Genomic DNA, 16,358 nt, shown 5'->3' with positions numbered 1-16,358 from the left:
TGGCTAGTCATAGCAGAGATTTCCTCCATTATATGGATATAAGATCTAAAAGCATATTCTATTGACTGCATCGAAGAAATATACAAATAAAATTACGCATTGTGTACTCCTTATCTATGTTTGAAATTTGTAAGGTTTTATTCAGATTTCAAAGACATATTAATGTGGACCCAGTAGCCCTTATTAATAGTAGGACACTAAAAAATGACCAAATTGGAAAATACCAGTTGCTTTTCTAAGCTAGTGGATTTGTAAGGGAAATCGACCAAACCAAGATGAACTGGAAATCATTTCTTATAATAAAGAAGTAAAAATATGCCTCAGTCTTCTCCATTACATTTGTAGAGCCTCTTTTATGTACCAGACATTGTTTTATTCGTTAAAGGTTATTGTTTCATTATAGAAAGTCAGCATTAGACTAAAGATAACCCACAATGCAAGGAAATGCAATGTGGCTCTTGGGTACTGACTCTGCTCTCTAGATGATGACATGGCCTAGGTGTCACAGAGTTTGGCTTGCCAAGCAAGACATGACACTTACTGATAAGCTGAAGCACATGGATTATAAATTTAAGATTCTCTGGAATGATTCTCTACACTGGCATATAAAAGTGTGGTGCTGCAAAAAGAAATGAGCTTTACAGATCTGGTTGCTGGTCATAACAGGCAACCATGAGCCCCCTCTGTGGTGCTGGGGAACAGGGGAAGCTCCTCGGATATCTACTGCTATCTTATGGTATTACCTTGCTTCTGATATAATCCTGTGGCTTAGTAATTAAAAGGGGAGCATAACTTTGCTGTCTCTGCACGTGTTTGTGAGTATATGTACAAGTACTTCTGTATGTGGAGTATGTGTATGGTGGAGTCGGCACATGTGCACATCTTTGTGTGTGCGTGAGTATGGCCATTATATTGTGTGTGGCTGATATATGCATGCAGATGGGTGTGTATGTGTGTGGTCTTTTCCTTCCAATTCACAGTCTAACTCATTTTAGTTAAACATCTACTTTTCTATCTTGTGAATAATTACTTTATTCTTTTACAATTCCTGCAACCCCTTATCTAGAGCATTAACTTTTACTCTCCTCCCCCCCGCCCCATTTTCTTCGATTACCAATTAAACCATAAGACAATGAAAAGAAGGAAAATTCAAACCATGGTACAGAGCATCTTCTATACAGGTAAATACACAGACTAATAAATGTTCCATTCTCATTGTATAACCGACTGTCCAGTAGATTTAACAGAAAGTGGGGCATGTGTTTGTCAGATCTGATTCAGAAATTGGGAGGTGATTTTGATGAATTTCAAGGTACTATGTAATACATATTCAAAAATCATCCTTGATTTTTTTCCTCAAGATCTATTTTTCTGTTTCTCTTCTTGCTTTCGGTGACCACTAATTATTGCTACTGGGTTATTTGTTTTAAAATAGCAGCAAGATAGGAAGAAAAATAAAATATCAGCCTTATTTAATACATTATCTGCCCACCGGTATGGCAGGAGCTAACATTAAGTGTCAGTCATTAAGCAGAACAAGAAAGCCTCGTCTGATCACAGTCCACCCTTAATTTCAAATCGGAATGTATGAAAAGCAGTAAAAGGGCAGCGTGGAAGCTCTCGAAGTTAAAGAAGCAATAGAAAAATCAGGGGCTTTCTTAGGACTCGGAAGGGCAGAGCTGAGGAGATAAAAAGGAAGAAAACAGGACTTCAGAGCGCATTAGCAGGAAAATGGATAATAAATGGTCTTTATGTGAGGAAGAGTTAGTTCTTTATGCGAGGAATAGTTAGTTCCTACTAGGAACACTGGTGTAATTAGCATTATTGGTCTCAAAGAGATGAGAAAGAAAACATACATACACACACTCATACTCACTTATGCATGTATATGATAGATTTTGTATTATTTAGGAATATTTTAATGCAGTAATTTTCAGATTGGGTGATACATTCTTCTGACTTTTGTTACATTACAAAGACATATTAGAAAGTCTGTTTCTAAAATTTGTCAACTAAGGAGTGAACAAAGATCTTGTCTTCTCATATATGAAATGGAAGGAAGTATTTTGGTAATAAGATAAATAAACTTCCAAATTAATGGGCAAAAAACCATAAAAGATTTGACTTCTGGTCTTATATAAAAACTCATTTGCTTCATTTTTTTTGTTTTTTTATTTTTATAGTTTTTTAATTTTTATTTGTTTATATAAAAACTCATTTGCTTCATTTCCAATGTGAGTTTTGAAGTATTCTGAAATATTTATTTTTTCAAATAAACTTCTTTGCTGAAAGAAAATAAGTTTATATGTAATACTATGTGAGAGATTAAGTCATTACGTTTTTACTTGTATCTTTGGCCTGCCCCTCTCCCTTCCTGTCTTCCTATCCTTAGGTCCTTTTTCCTTTCATTTCTCCACCCCCATCTTCTTTTCTCTTTTCTTCAAACATTCTTTGAGGACAGCCCTCAGTCCTGGCACAGGGTCTGGTACTGTTGAGTGACTGCAGAATCATATACTATGTGCTAGGCATTGTTGAGCAAGTGCTGGATTGCTTTCTGGACTAGTGGGTTCTGAGGAGGTTGTTAGGTTCTGATCCCGCTGGCTGTTTTTGCTCATATCCAGCAGATCAGATGAATACTGCAGTAGAGGCATGTCTTAGACGCTCTGGGAATATAAGAGAGAGGGAGAAAATAACTCCACTAGGGAGGAAGTTAGGCTAGGCAAAGTAGGGTCAAATTCTTCAGCTAAAACTCTGGTGTTTGAATGATGGGTAAGGTGGCTTTGTGTTTCCATGGAGCTGGAGGGTAACACACATGTTGGATTATATTTAGTTTTTCTTCTATTAATCTTCCAACCTTTTTTTGTTGTTCCCATTGTCCAATTGTTACTTCTCATCCCAAATGAACTCAGAGAATGATGTCATTGGGTTTTGGAAGTACTAATGATTAGAAAGAAATAGACTTACTACCCATTATCATATTATCTAATCTTTGTAGCGTATTCTCTCTGTGTCTGTCTCTTTGTCCTCCCATCCCCCCTCTGTTTATACATGTATATTGAATGACTAGGAGCCTTTGGTTTATATGCAGATGTGGAAACAGACAGCACAGATGTATATAATTATATATATAATATATAAATTATGTATATAATTCCCATAAAGTTTTTTGGGGCATTGAATATTGGTTTCAAAAACATTATTATATTTCTGATTCAGGCAAGTATTTCCTGGGTAAGCACAATCTCAAGAATTCTTCAAGGGCATCAACAAGCAAGTTCTCTAGCTGCCTCCTCCCCTGATAAAGTACAAACATAAACTAATAGTGGGAGAAATGAAGCCACCTTTTCAAATGATGCTTAACAAAGGAACATATTTTAGAGTAAGAAAATCCATAATCCACTTCTGAATCTAGAGTCTTTAGAGGGCCTCCCAAAAAGCAAGATGGAATGCCAGGTATAAATACCAGTTTTGTGAGGTTAAAGAAGTACCATATGTGAAACGGCTACACGAACTGTGAAGTTCTCGGCAAATCTGAACTATATTGCTGCCACTTTAGATGAACTAATAGTCGAGTGTGATTGGAAAAGAGGAAAGAATTATTATTGTCTTGGGCAAGTGATGTAGCCTCTCAGTGTCTTACTTTCCTCATCTATAAAATAAAGTAATGATACCTAACTTGTAGGATTGGCAAAATTAGAGATAACATGTACAGTGTGCTATACTGGAGTTTCATAGATTATAGTTATTTTTATTATTATAACAGACATTTTTAACCATCCACAATTTTAGAAATATCGAAGAAGAGGGGCGCCTGGGTGGCTCAGTGGGTTAAGCCTCTGCCTTTGGCTCAGGTCATGGTCCCAGGTCCTGGGATGGAGCCCCGCATCAGGCTCTCTGCTCAGCAGGGAGCCTGCTTCCTCCCTCCCTCTCTGCCTACTTGTGATCTCTGTCTGTCGAATAAATAATTAAAATCTTAAAAAAAGAGAAATATCGAAGAAGATATCTTTTAAATTTTACAAATAAAACAAATACTTGCAAGTCAAGCTATATGGGATTCTAGGCATTCAAAAGAATGTGAAAACACCTATGATTTTTATATTCCAAGTTGCAGTGAGCATGGAGGATTTCTAAGAGTGACGTTTAAACCTTTAAAGAATAAGAGGTGCATTGGAATGTCCAGAAAAACAAAACAAGGAGGACAAGAAAACAGAATAACAGAGAAAACACAGCTCTTTTATGGCAGCAGTCCCAGACCAGTGGGTGATTTTTGGAATGATAATAAGCACTCACCACCCCATGCTCAGGGCCGCTCCGACTTCATGCACAGTAGGGAACCTTCTGTGTCCTTCAATATCAAATTGTACATGCAAGTTATTTGTAACAGAACATTGAAAAGTCAATGAAGGCAGACCTGGTAGGCAGCTACTGTCAGAAAACATCTGAATCAATAGGACACTATCAGAATAGTCTTTTCCAAGCAAAACACAAAACTGTATTAACCAAAAGCATGACAGCACTGTGAAATTTCCTCACTACAGTAACTTAAAGCAACATAGACCTTGGGAAGCAGGGTTTGGTGCCTCGCCCAATGGGCCAGAAAATAACAACAAAATGTTACGGATCATACTATTGAGGGTCACCTAAGACACGTGGAAAACCAGCATGGTAGTAAGTCATGTCAGGTCACTGTGGAATGTCCTTTCCTTTGTAAAGGTTTTCAGGCAGTGTTAAGCCACGTCCACCTGCTGGCTTCCAAGAGTGTCCATTCATCCCACTGTAAGGTGAATTACTCTACCATGGAGACAGTGTGAGGTGTCAGAAAGCAACAGTTCTGCTTCTAGAAGTCCTGATCTTCAGATCCTACTCTCAGACTTACTAACTCTCACACTTACTACTTATGAAAATCACTTCATCTTTCTGATCCTCAGATTCCTTATCTGTACAATGGGGATAAATCTTATCTATTAGAAGATATATAGAGATGATGTATACATATGTATGTGTGTGTATCTGACATTCAATAAATGTTAGTTACAGAGTTATTAGTAAATATATAGGAATGTTTGTTGAAAACATGAAGGGACTTACTTTAAGATTTAAGATTCATCCAGTATTTGTTGAGGAATAATATTCCATAATGCAGATGAGAAGCTAAGTGGCCGTATTAGAAAAGTTGAAGGCTATAAATTTGTATTTCCATTTTGAACCAACAATCCCCTCCCTATTATTCTATTTATTTTTGGAGAAAAGGAAATTTAAAAATACCTCTATCTTTGCAAATCTTCTAAAGATCAGTAGATTACAAAAACATCAAATAATTAAATGAAGACAGGCTAAGTCTAACATAAGCAGTTAAAATGTGGCATATTTATGACTCAGAAACCCTAAATTAACTTAAGCTCATCTAAGTCTTTTATTGATTGCCTTTTTGAGCTACTTTTCTGTGATTGATTTTAGAGTTTATGATAAAAAAGAGAGATGTTCTAGGAGTCACAAACTTATTGCATTTTTACATTTGCATCTTTAGTTAGGAAATTGGCAAAAAATCCACTTAAGACAACTGTATCATTCAATAAATTATAGATAAATGGATAAACAAAATAGAGTATATACATACCAAGGAATTACTGAGACTTAAACAGATGGAAATTCTGACACATGCTATAACATTAAAAACATTATGCTAAGTGAAATAAGTCAGACACCGAATAATCCATGATTCTACTTATAGGAGATACCTAGCATAGTCAGATTCATAGACACAGAAAGTAGCATAGTGATTTCCAGGGACTGTGGAGAGAGGGAATGGAGAGTTATTATTTAATAGATATGGAATTTTAGTTTGGAAAGATGAAGTTCTGAGGTTAGATGTTAGTAATGATTGTACAAGAGTGTGAATGTACTTTTTTGTGTGTGAATGTACTTAATACCATCAAACTGTACACTTAGAAATGGCTAAAACAGTAAATTTATGTACGTTGTATCACAATTTTAAAAAGGTCAACAAATTACAGATTTGTCTAAGGCTAAAACTATAGCTCTTCAAAATAAACTTATTGTAATGCAGTGTTTGGGGGAGGTAGATAAGGCTAGCTTTAAGTGAAGATAAGTAAGAGAAGAGAGAACTTTGGATAAAGCCAGTGCTATGATAGATCTGAGTTACAAAGTCTATCACTCTGATTCAACTAGCCTTGAGCACATACTGTGTGCCAGGGTCTGGGATAAAAAGTTGATTTGCCTACCATACTGAGGGAGTTCACACTCTCATGAAAAGAGAAACTCTTCAAACATCATTGTGGTGTATGTCTGAGAAATTTGTGTGTCTAAGAGGAGAAGTTTTTGCGTCACATAGACCCAAGTCTACATCAGGCTAAAAAATTATAAGCTATGTTACCTTGAGGAAGTTAGTTTGCCTCTCAGAATCCCTTATTTATGAAATATGAATATATATATATCTTCTCTGAGAAAGTACATGTAAAGCATCAAAAGGAAGTAAATGTTCAGTTCTTAATGGTCCCTCCCATGTAGTAAAACTAGGACAGAGGTATGGGCTGGTTGGGGCTGCCTGACAAGTCTGGCAAAATCAGGTGTGATAGGCTGGTCTGGCCTCCCTGTGACACCTCCATAATTGTTGATGCCAGCTCAAAAAGAGCACAACATTTGTCTGATCAACACTAGTGGGGGGTGATTGTTTAAAGCATGTGTTTAGGGGCCCTGGGGTGGCTCAGTTGATTAAGCATCTGCCCTTGGCTCACATCATGGTCTCGGGGTCCTGGGATTGAGCCCCATATTGGGCTCTCTGCTCAGTGGGAAGTCTGCTTCTCCCTTTCCTTCTGCCCCTCCCCCTGCTCATGCTCTCAAATAAAGTCTTTAAACAATAAAAAATAAAGCATATATTTATAACCATAATTATAATAAATATTAAATGTTAAAATTTGAAGATGATAGCCTTGATCTCAGTTGTCAAATAAGATGGGTGGTATAGTTAGTTGCGAGGGGCTGAATGTCTGCTTTCTCTCACACACTTAAATCCTAAAACCCCTGTGATGGTGTCTGAAGGTGGGTTCTTTGGGAGGTGATGAGATCAGGAGAGTGGAGGAGCTCTCATGATGGGATTAGTGGTCTTATAAAAGGAATCTCAGAGACCTCTCTCATACCCTCTTTCTACCGCATGAGAAATCTGCAACTTGGAATAGGGCTCCTATCAGAACACAACCACATTTGACACCCCAGTCTCAGAACTCCAGCCTCTAGAGCTGTGAGAAGTAAGTTTCTATCATTTATAAGCCACCCAGCCTGTGATAGTTCATTATAGACTGAGCTGACAAAGGTACTGGTACAAAATAAAGGTATTTCCTTCAAGTGGAAGGGACACTTAAATATTTACTTCATGAATTGATCATTTTATATTGGGGATACATTTCTTTTAAATTTAAAAAATTAAAATAGAGACAAATAATATTTAATTGTGGACTTTAGATACATTAAAAGAGAAAAAAAAAAGCGCAGATGATTTCTAGGCTACTGTAACTAATTGACAGACCTTCTATCACCAGCCTCACAAAACCCCTTGGGAAAACTTGTAGGTATTAAAATAAAGGAACTGTGGGCTCCTACATAGAGGATTTGAAGGAAATGTAAAGAGTAGTGCAGGAATGTTGATTCTAGAACCTGTGGTTTCTATTCCCAAGTATCTCCACCCATATGACCTAAATTCACTTTCAGGATCTTGCACTGCCAAAAACCTGTCATTTGCTTATTTGGTTTAACAATTGTGTGTGAGGGGGTTAGGGAGGGGGCATGGAGAATATAGGGCTGGTATAAATACTTTGACTCCATTCCTTTTTTCTTGGACATTTTCTCATACGAGTCATCCTGAGGCATTATGATCAACAGAAAAGTGGGGCTGGGAACTTTGAAGTCAAGTCTGGTTTAAAGAAATGGCAGCTTGAGACTCTCCATTGGGAAGCAGAAGAATCACATCAGGAAACAGGCAAAGGTTAGAAAATAAGTCCATGTGGAAAGGCAGTTGAACTTATCGTCTACATTTTGGGAACGGTCAATTGAATATCAGCAAAAATGAAGAAACATTTTGCCCCTGTCTTCCTCTCACTCATCCTGTCTCATCCCCATGCCTACAAATACCATGATTCCGTGCAGACTGTGGGTTTTCATGTATTTGTTTGTGCAACCACTCTGGGCAAATATCCATCCTATGAACTGGGAAGAAAAAAATCTTAAAATGTATCTTGTTCTATAGCCCTTTCATAGGTTGAGGACTGCCTGTATTTTCTCTATTATTTTCATTGTCTCAATGACAAATTTGGCTTTGCTTTTGTAAAACTTATGGATAATTGTGCAAATCCTACCATAATTAAAACTAATGGGTACATTAATAATTATACAATTCCATAAACCCACTTTTCTAGAATTATTTATTCAGGTAAATAAATAAGTAAATACGAGCATATATGTAATGGTCTAAGACATAATTTGAAGGCATTAAGAAAACTGTCTCTAAAATTAGAAAAAAGTATTTTAAAGTCCAAAAGTGAAGGAAAATCCAAGGCTAAATCTTTCAGAGTTCAAACATTACATTCCTAATAAAAAATAAATAACTTCCCAGGAGAGGTTATAGCAAATTGTGTCTATGCTCGATGCAAACATAAAATGGATAAAACAGCAAAAACCCTGAGCAACTTGCAAAACTGGTGCTAAGAGTTATTTCTTACAAGACATTTCGGACTATTGAAAATTCAGATAATATCGCTTTGGGGGTCATTGAGGTAGCAAAACAAATGCATTTTGAGCATTCGTTTGGAGACATTATTTCCTTACTCCAAAACATTTTGTACCAATTCATAAACACAGATTTTGGCAGGACTTTTTTGGAAGTAGAGAATAAAAACAATATCAGGATTAAGCAATTTTTATTAAGCATAATACCAGGATATAAGTTGCTCAAATGTACAATGGAACATATGCTGAACCAGATTTTTTGTATTTTAGAACAGAAAATTGTCTGCAATTTATATAAGGATTAAATTTTAAAGAGGAGAAAAATGATAAGATATTTACTGCAAATTGCATTTTGCTGACGTAGAAATGGTTATTACTAAGATTGAGATATGCTTATGTTTAGAGGCAGAACAAGATTTAACATTAAAAGAGGGGGTGGCAAATGGCAAGATTTCATTTCTTTTGATGGCTGCATAGTATTCCATTGTGTATATATACCACATCTTCTTGATCCATTCATCTGTTGATGGACATCTAGGTTCTTTCCATAGTTTGGCTATTGTGGACATTGCTGCTATAAACATTCGGGTGCATGTGTCCCTTTGGATCACTACATTTGTATCTTTAGGGTAATTCACAGACCTGGGGATAAAAATATATGTTTATAAAAAATATATGTTTATAAAAAATAAAAAATTAAAAAAAAAAAAAAAGAGGGGGTGGTATTACTACTGATATTCCATGTTAGTATTGTAAAGAGATTCTTTATGGTATTTGCAAAAGAGTGACTTAAACAACAAAGACAATTAAAATAAAAGATATATAACAGAAAATAATTGAAGTAAACTGAAGAAAAAATTCACAAAATATTCTTTACCATAGGGAAATCAGCAAAATGAGCAATTTTGTTTTCTAAGGTTTCCTTGGTGACAAAAATAAATCTTGTGATTTCAATTTCAGATATCATATACACATTTTAATTTAATATTTGAAAGGAGGATATATCATTTTGCCATGCAATGGCATAAAACTATCCTTTAAAATGGTTTATATAATAACGTATGTTGAATATGTTTTATTTCTGGAAGCCTGTTGAACCTATAGTTTGGTTAGATTTATTTTCTCTGAGAAAATGACCCCATCATGATTCTGAAGTAAGTAATTTCATGTTAGGGTAGAAAGCCTTTTTGGTAATCTATACATGATAATGTGGACTGATTCAGCTTACCTCTAGGGCCATGTAGACTGTCAAAAAATGTCTTAAGTCTTCCTTTTAACCTCTGTGAAGAGAAATGCTATAGACCATGTCTAATTTTAGTATTTGCTTTAAGGGGGAAGAGGTCCTCAAGGAGAGGGCTCATGGTGGGGCCCCTCCCAGAGCATATCTACATTCTACTGTATCAAAACCAAATTTTATCTTGCATTTAAGATTTCTAACCATCCTCCACGTCTCTTCTTTCTTCTGCCACACTTGTTTTCCTCTATTCTTTGTAGATTTCTGTATGTTTTGTAATTTTAAAAGGATGCTCCCTTAATATTTCAAAGGAGATATCCTTAGTAGCAAATATAACAAACAAATTACTATTTGCTTATAATGTTATTATTACCATTTGCAAACTTCTGTAATAAACACATAAGTAACATGCATGGAATTTTGTATGAACCTATAAAGTATGATTTATTATCTTCATTTTTACAGATAAGGACATTGAGGAAAAGAGGTCAAATTGTCTTCCTGAGGTCATAAAGTCACAATGTGGCAGAAATAGAACTTGAATGTAGCTCTTTGTCCATTGCCACTGCTCTAAATTACAAAAATAAATAATGCAACCTAAAATAATGACCTGGTACAGACAAATAAGTGAATAAATCAGAATGTTAGAGCAGATCAAGATTAGCATAAATTATTCAGATAGCAAAATCATTCATTTTAACCTTTTGTTAACTGGAGACTTTACATGATATGCTTTAAGATCAACTATATGGTTTTAAATATTTCTACTTTATCTCTTTCATAACTGTACAAGTTATATTTTACAGTCATCAGAGATGATAAAGTTTTCAGAACAAAATAAAGACAAATATCAATGGGAATATCCAAATCAGATTGTTTCTAGAAATAATGGACAGAATTCTATCAATAATTGTATTAGCTAACTTTTTTTTTTTATTGTTAGGCTAGGCTCCATATAGTCCATCATTAGTTTTTGATGTAGTTCACTGTTTGTGTATAACCCCCAGTGCTCCATGCAATAGGTGCCCTCCTTAATATATAGTAGCTAACTTTATATAGTACCTACCATCAACAAAGTTTAACACTATTTCAAATGACTCACTGAAGAAATGAAGACATCTAGAGGTCTACTAAACAGCTTTACATCCCATAGTAACTAAGTAGTGAAGTTGGAATTTGAACACAAAGTGAGTTATTATTCTTTAGTATCCTTGGAAGTACGTAAATCATGAAATCTCATCGGTTTTAGCCTTAGCATAAATAATAATCATTGTGGAAAACCCATTTTACCCAGTTGCCCAAAGAAAGTGACAAGATTGTCAATCATTTATTAAATAAAAACATAATGATGATTAACCACGTGAATATCTTAAAAAGATTGTCTATTATTATAAGCCAAAGTACTATTATTATCTATATAAAGTGAATAGTCCAGTATTTGTAGTCATACTAACTATAAGCTAACTTGATGACAGAGGCTGTGCTTTGTTCACTCCTGTATCTCCAACACTTGGGAAAATGTATAAAGTAGGTACTCAACAGCAACTATTAAATAAAAAATAAAGAATAAATAAATGAAAGGATTTTCAAAATAGTACCAAAACTTAAAGGAAATAAACCCAGATAATGTAGCAAGCATAAAATATCTAGGAAATACAAATTATAAACATCCATTTTGTAATAATATCCTTTATAAACAAAATGAATATAATTCTATTCCTTTAGCTGAGCTTTTATACTTATGGCTATTATCTGTTTCAACTTTGCTTCTACTTTTTCTATCTAAGGATAGTTGTCTTAAATAATTAAATTCTCCTACCCTGTTTAATTTTAGCATCTGAAGAACAACTTTGCATGATTCAGTTTAATGTTTATTGATAAGTGATAAAGTGCATCAAATATTTTACATAGACTAATCACATTTTAAAAAGATCTATTCTTTAGTTTTATCTCTTCTCACCATGCCATCATTCATATAGGAAAATGCACTATGCCTTGCCTTCACCAACTGTGATGTGTTTAGTTAAGAGTGATAACCTGGAAAGGGGTAATCAGACCTGAGTTCAAATGGTAATTTTGTTGCCTACTAATTAGACTAACTTTATAAAAATTTCAGTTCTCATTTTCATTTATCTACAACGCTGTGGTAACATCAGAAGTGTTCTTTTGATAACTAAATGAAATGTCATTATATGATTAGTAGAACATCTGACATAGACAAAGAACCCAAAAAATGTACCCTTTACTTTCCTAACTCTCCTTATTTTATATAAGAGCTCATCTTAGGCCTATGGATGAAAAAGCTAATCAGGATGAAGGGTAAATTATAGATAGATTCAAGGAGAGGGAACTTTTTTTCTAGAGGACCATTATTTTTCTGGAGGACCATTATCTAGAACAACAGTTTCAGTTTCATCATCAATACACTGTTGTAAAATAATTTATTGGATTCCCAGAACAACAAAGGCAAATTTTCATAGGAAAGGAACTTCTTTTTACAGCAATAAAAGGTTTTCCATAATCATATAATAACCAAAATTTATAATTAAACATCATTACACACTCATGTATCTAATTTGATCTCAGAAAGTCTTGGAAAGTAGACTTGGCATTTCCCCTCACTCCATTACCCAGATAAGAAAACAGAGCATCAAAGAGGTAATTGCTTAACTATTGCTGATGACAGATTGTATGTATGTATTATTGTTATTGATGATGATGATGATAATGTGGTAGTTTTTAGCTGTGTGATCTCCCCATATGCTCCAGGACTCCTCACTATGAGAGAGGGAGCTGGGTAAAGCCAAGACTCAAACTTAGATTCTCTCTGTGTATATAATTCTTTCTACCATAAACATCATTTTTTTTTATAATTTTTTTTTTTTTTTTTTTTTACAATGGGGAAAAGACAGTCTTTTTATTTTTTTTTTTATTTTTTTTTTAATTTTTTATTTTTTATAAACATATATTTTTATCCCCAGGGGTACAGGTCTGTGAATCACCAGGTTTACACACTTCACAGCACTCACCAAATCACATGCCCTCCCCAATGTCCATAATCCCAACCCCTTCTCCCAAACCCCCTCCCCTCGGCAACCCTCAGTTTGTTTTGTGAGATTAAGAGTCACTTATGGTTTCATAAACATCATTTTAATGAGTTGTATCAAGATACAGTTATAGGTAGATAGTACAAAATTGGATTAGTGTTTTAGTTGAAAAAAAAATTAAGCTTTGAGAACAAGTTTCTTGAACCAATCAGAGACCCTCAATTTTTATGGAAGTACTTTCAAAGTTAATATGGCAGGCAAAAAAAGATAGTGGGTATTTAATTCAGAATTTCTCTTGATTCTGTCAGTAGATAAGAGAGCTTGGATAAATGAGTTGACTTATCTGGCCCTTTATAAATGAGGATATTAGAGGAAGTAATGTCTGTAAAATGAACATAGTACACCAGATAGATACATTTTTTTCTTAACTCCATGCTACTATTACACACACACACACACCTCTACTTTTTGGAAGGCAGCTATGCTTAGCACTATACCACCAATGCTACTTTTTGATTATAAGAACTTGTTACTTCAAAGGGAGAAGAGTTTGACTAATAGAAAGTCATGAGGGGCATTTGCAAATAATATTTATTTACTAGTGAATCACAGAATACTTTCCTAGTTAAAATCTATTTTCTCTTAAGACACTTCTGAAAACTTCTTGTTCTATATGGTATATCAGGAAAGAGAGATTGTTAATTATAATCACGCTTTGAGTGAGAACATCAACTCCCAATAGTATTTAGAGAGGTTTAGCGGATCTAAGATAATGTGAATAGTTTCTAAGAAGCATGCCTGAGCATCTGAACGTTTTTTTAATGCATCCTTTTGGTTATTATTATTATCCAGTATACTAATTCAGTTTATAGAGAACTGACCCTTAGAGTAGTACTTGAAAGTACCACTGAGTTTTCGGTCATCCAGAGGAAAATCACTATTTTAAAATTTTCAATGGTCCTTTCATTATTTTTCTTATCTTTCTTAAGCATAAAAGCTTTTGTGAAATATAAGTGCAATATATCTCTAAAGATAATTCGTAAAATTCTAATCAATTACCAAATTGTTCTTCAGCAATGGGCTTTGAGGCAAAATTATATGTTAGTATGGTTTTCCTATGCTAAAAATTTTCAATTAATAAGGCTTGATTTAAATACAAATTGTACAAACTTATTATTCATGAGCTTGCAACACAGACACATATTCTATAAAGTCAAGAAAAATAGTCACTACATTATCCAATGTCTTCACTTTATATCATACTTTGCGTTGTGTACTGACACACTTAAGTCATGAACTCCTTGGAAGATGAGACCTATATTAAGATACTTATAATGTTTTGACAATATTATTGTAATTCAGAGTATTTCTCTTTGTAAATATTTTATAAAATCATTAAGGCATAAACTGTGCCTTTTAAATTTGGGCTAGAGTCAGTCATTTTCCCTTACAGTTATTTGTGAGTCATTTGGCATGTCCTTGGTAAATAAAATACAAAGGCTAAAAAGAAGAACTACCACAAAGCACAAAACACACCAAGAAAATGCACGATTTCTTCCTTGGAAATATATATGTTATTTTCCTAGGATTATTCCAAATGAGCAAAGACCTCATTACTTGAATCGATTCTCTCCAAAGGATGCCATACTAAATCCTATTTCAATACAATTATGAAAAGTACAATTCAAATCAAGCAATTTATATAAGTCACACCTGAATAATAAACAAAATCACTTAAGGATAGATCAGAAAAACAGCCATTGTTGGCTCTTCACAGTGAAATTATAAGATGACTAAAAAATTGTGAGGGGGGTATGGTAAATATTACCTGGTTTTTGTATGAAGAATGTAAACAAATATCTATGACTCATTTAAATGATCAATGACCATTTAAAAATTCAACCTGGAAGTGAATTTGCAAACTCATTTCAAGACAATTATGGCATTAAAGTGATATAACATGGTTCATCAACATGGACTTTTCTACCTTTATTATTTTTCATATTCATGTATTTAAAATTTATAATTGTTTGTACCTAGGAAATCATAGTGTTATCAATTCTAACATAAGAAATGGTATCAAAAATATTAACTTTGTTTCACAGAAACATATTTAGGAAAGAAATTCCTACTATCAATTAATAGCTATGTAAAGAAAACATGTTGTAGTTAAGTTGTGAGGAGATTAGAAAGAAATGTACTAATGAGATTATAGTATAGATTTAAAGCCTACAGATGGTTGCCATTTTTCTTGGTAATTCCAATTTAATGACTATAAACAAAACAAGCATCTTGATTCTGTTTCAGATTTTGTTCAAAATGAGTAAATTTTCTAGCACACACATAGGATGGGAGACACTTTGATGAAATTTTACTTAATTTTTTCTTCTTTAGAATTTAAAATGATATGATGCTAGTCAGAAGATATGGTGGAATCAGCATAAATGTTTCTGTCACATGGATGTATCACAAGAATTACCTTGCCCTCTTATTTAAGAGGATTATAGGATAAATTATTTTCAGTTTACTCCATTAAATTGGGATTTATCTTTAGAAGACTCCCTTTGCTTACTATATTAATCGCTTATCTTAGAAAATAGAAAGGTGAATGTTTCTGTAAAAGAAATTTGAAAGACCCTCTGATTTTATAGAATGTTATAGGTATAGACGTAGAGAATGTAATAGTATTTTATAGTATTGAAAGTACTTACCGTTCTGTTAGGAATTCTGGGGTATTTTGTCCTTTCAGATTCTTTTTCTCTAAAAGGAAAATAACATATGCACTCATTAGTTTTATGACACTATATAGTTCAGTGTCATTTCAGATTGTCATAATTATAACTGATTAATTTTATTATGTAGTATTTCTACTTAGAAATCTTGATACATATGTATATATATACACACAATACAATATAATGTTATGTATATTTAGTATCTATAGTATATGATAAGTACATACGGATTTTAAAGTTGGTTTCAAGTGTTAGAGATTAAGATTCTGTGAGTAGTTTATACACTCATTTTTGTGATAAGTTAATTATGCTTCTGGTATAGTTTTTCAACTTGAAAAATGAAGTAATACTAATCTAGGTAGACAGTTTAGAGAATATTACATTATTAAAAAGAATCATAAAATTATATAATTATTACCCAATTAAGCGCATGGGGCTATGTTTAATATTGATATGACTACAGTTCACCATTGAACAATGTGGGGGTGAAGGGCACTGACACCCCCCCTTACAATCAGAAATCCTTGTATGCCTTCTGACTCCCACCATACTTGACTAACAGCCTACTGTTAACCAGAAGCCTTCCCGATAACATCAACAGTC

At 33.9% G+C, this 16,358-nt stretch overlaps 1 protein-coding gene across 2 annotated transcripts in view; it reads right to left on the bottom strand.

Annotated features, from left to right (window-relative positions):
- The window catches only part of SYT1 (synaptotagmin 1), a 547,301-nt gene that overhangs the window by 335,185 nt on the left and 195,758 nt on the right, over window positions 1-16,358 (bottom strand). For both annotated transcript variants that reach the window (XM_059186404.1, XM_059186406.1), the window contains exon 2: window positions 15,732-15,780. The gene's annotated coding sequence lies outside the window, so the exon portion shown is untranslated. The remainder of the gene's footprint in view (window positions 1-15,731; window positions 15,781-16,358) is intronic.

The sequence above is a fragment of the Mustela lutreola genome, chromosome 8 (assembly GCF_030435805.1).
Source record: "Mustela lutreola isolate mMusLut2 chromosome 8, mMusLut2.pri, whole genome shotgun sequence".
Lineage (NCBI taxonomy): Eukaryota > Metazoa > Chordata > Mammalia > Carnivora > Mustelidae > Mustela > Mustela lutreola.
This window is presented reverse-complemented; position numbering and strand designations above follow the sequence as displayed.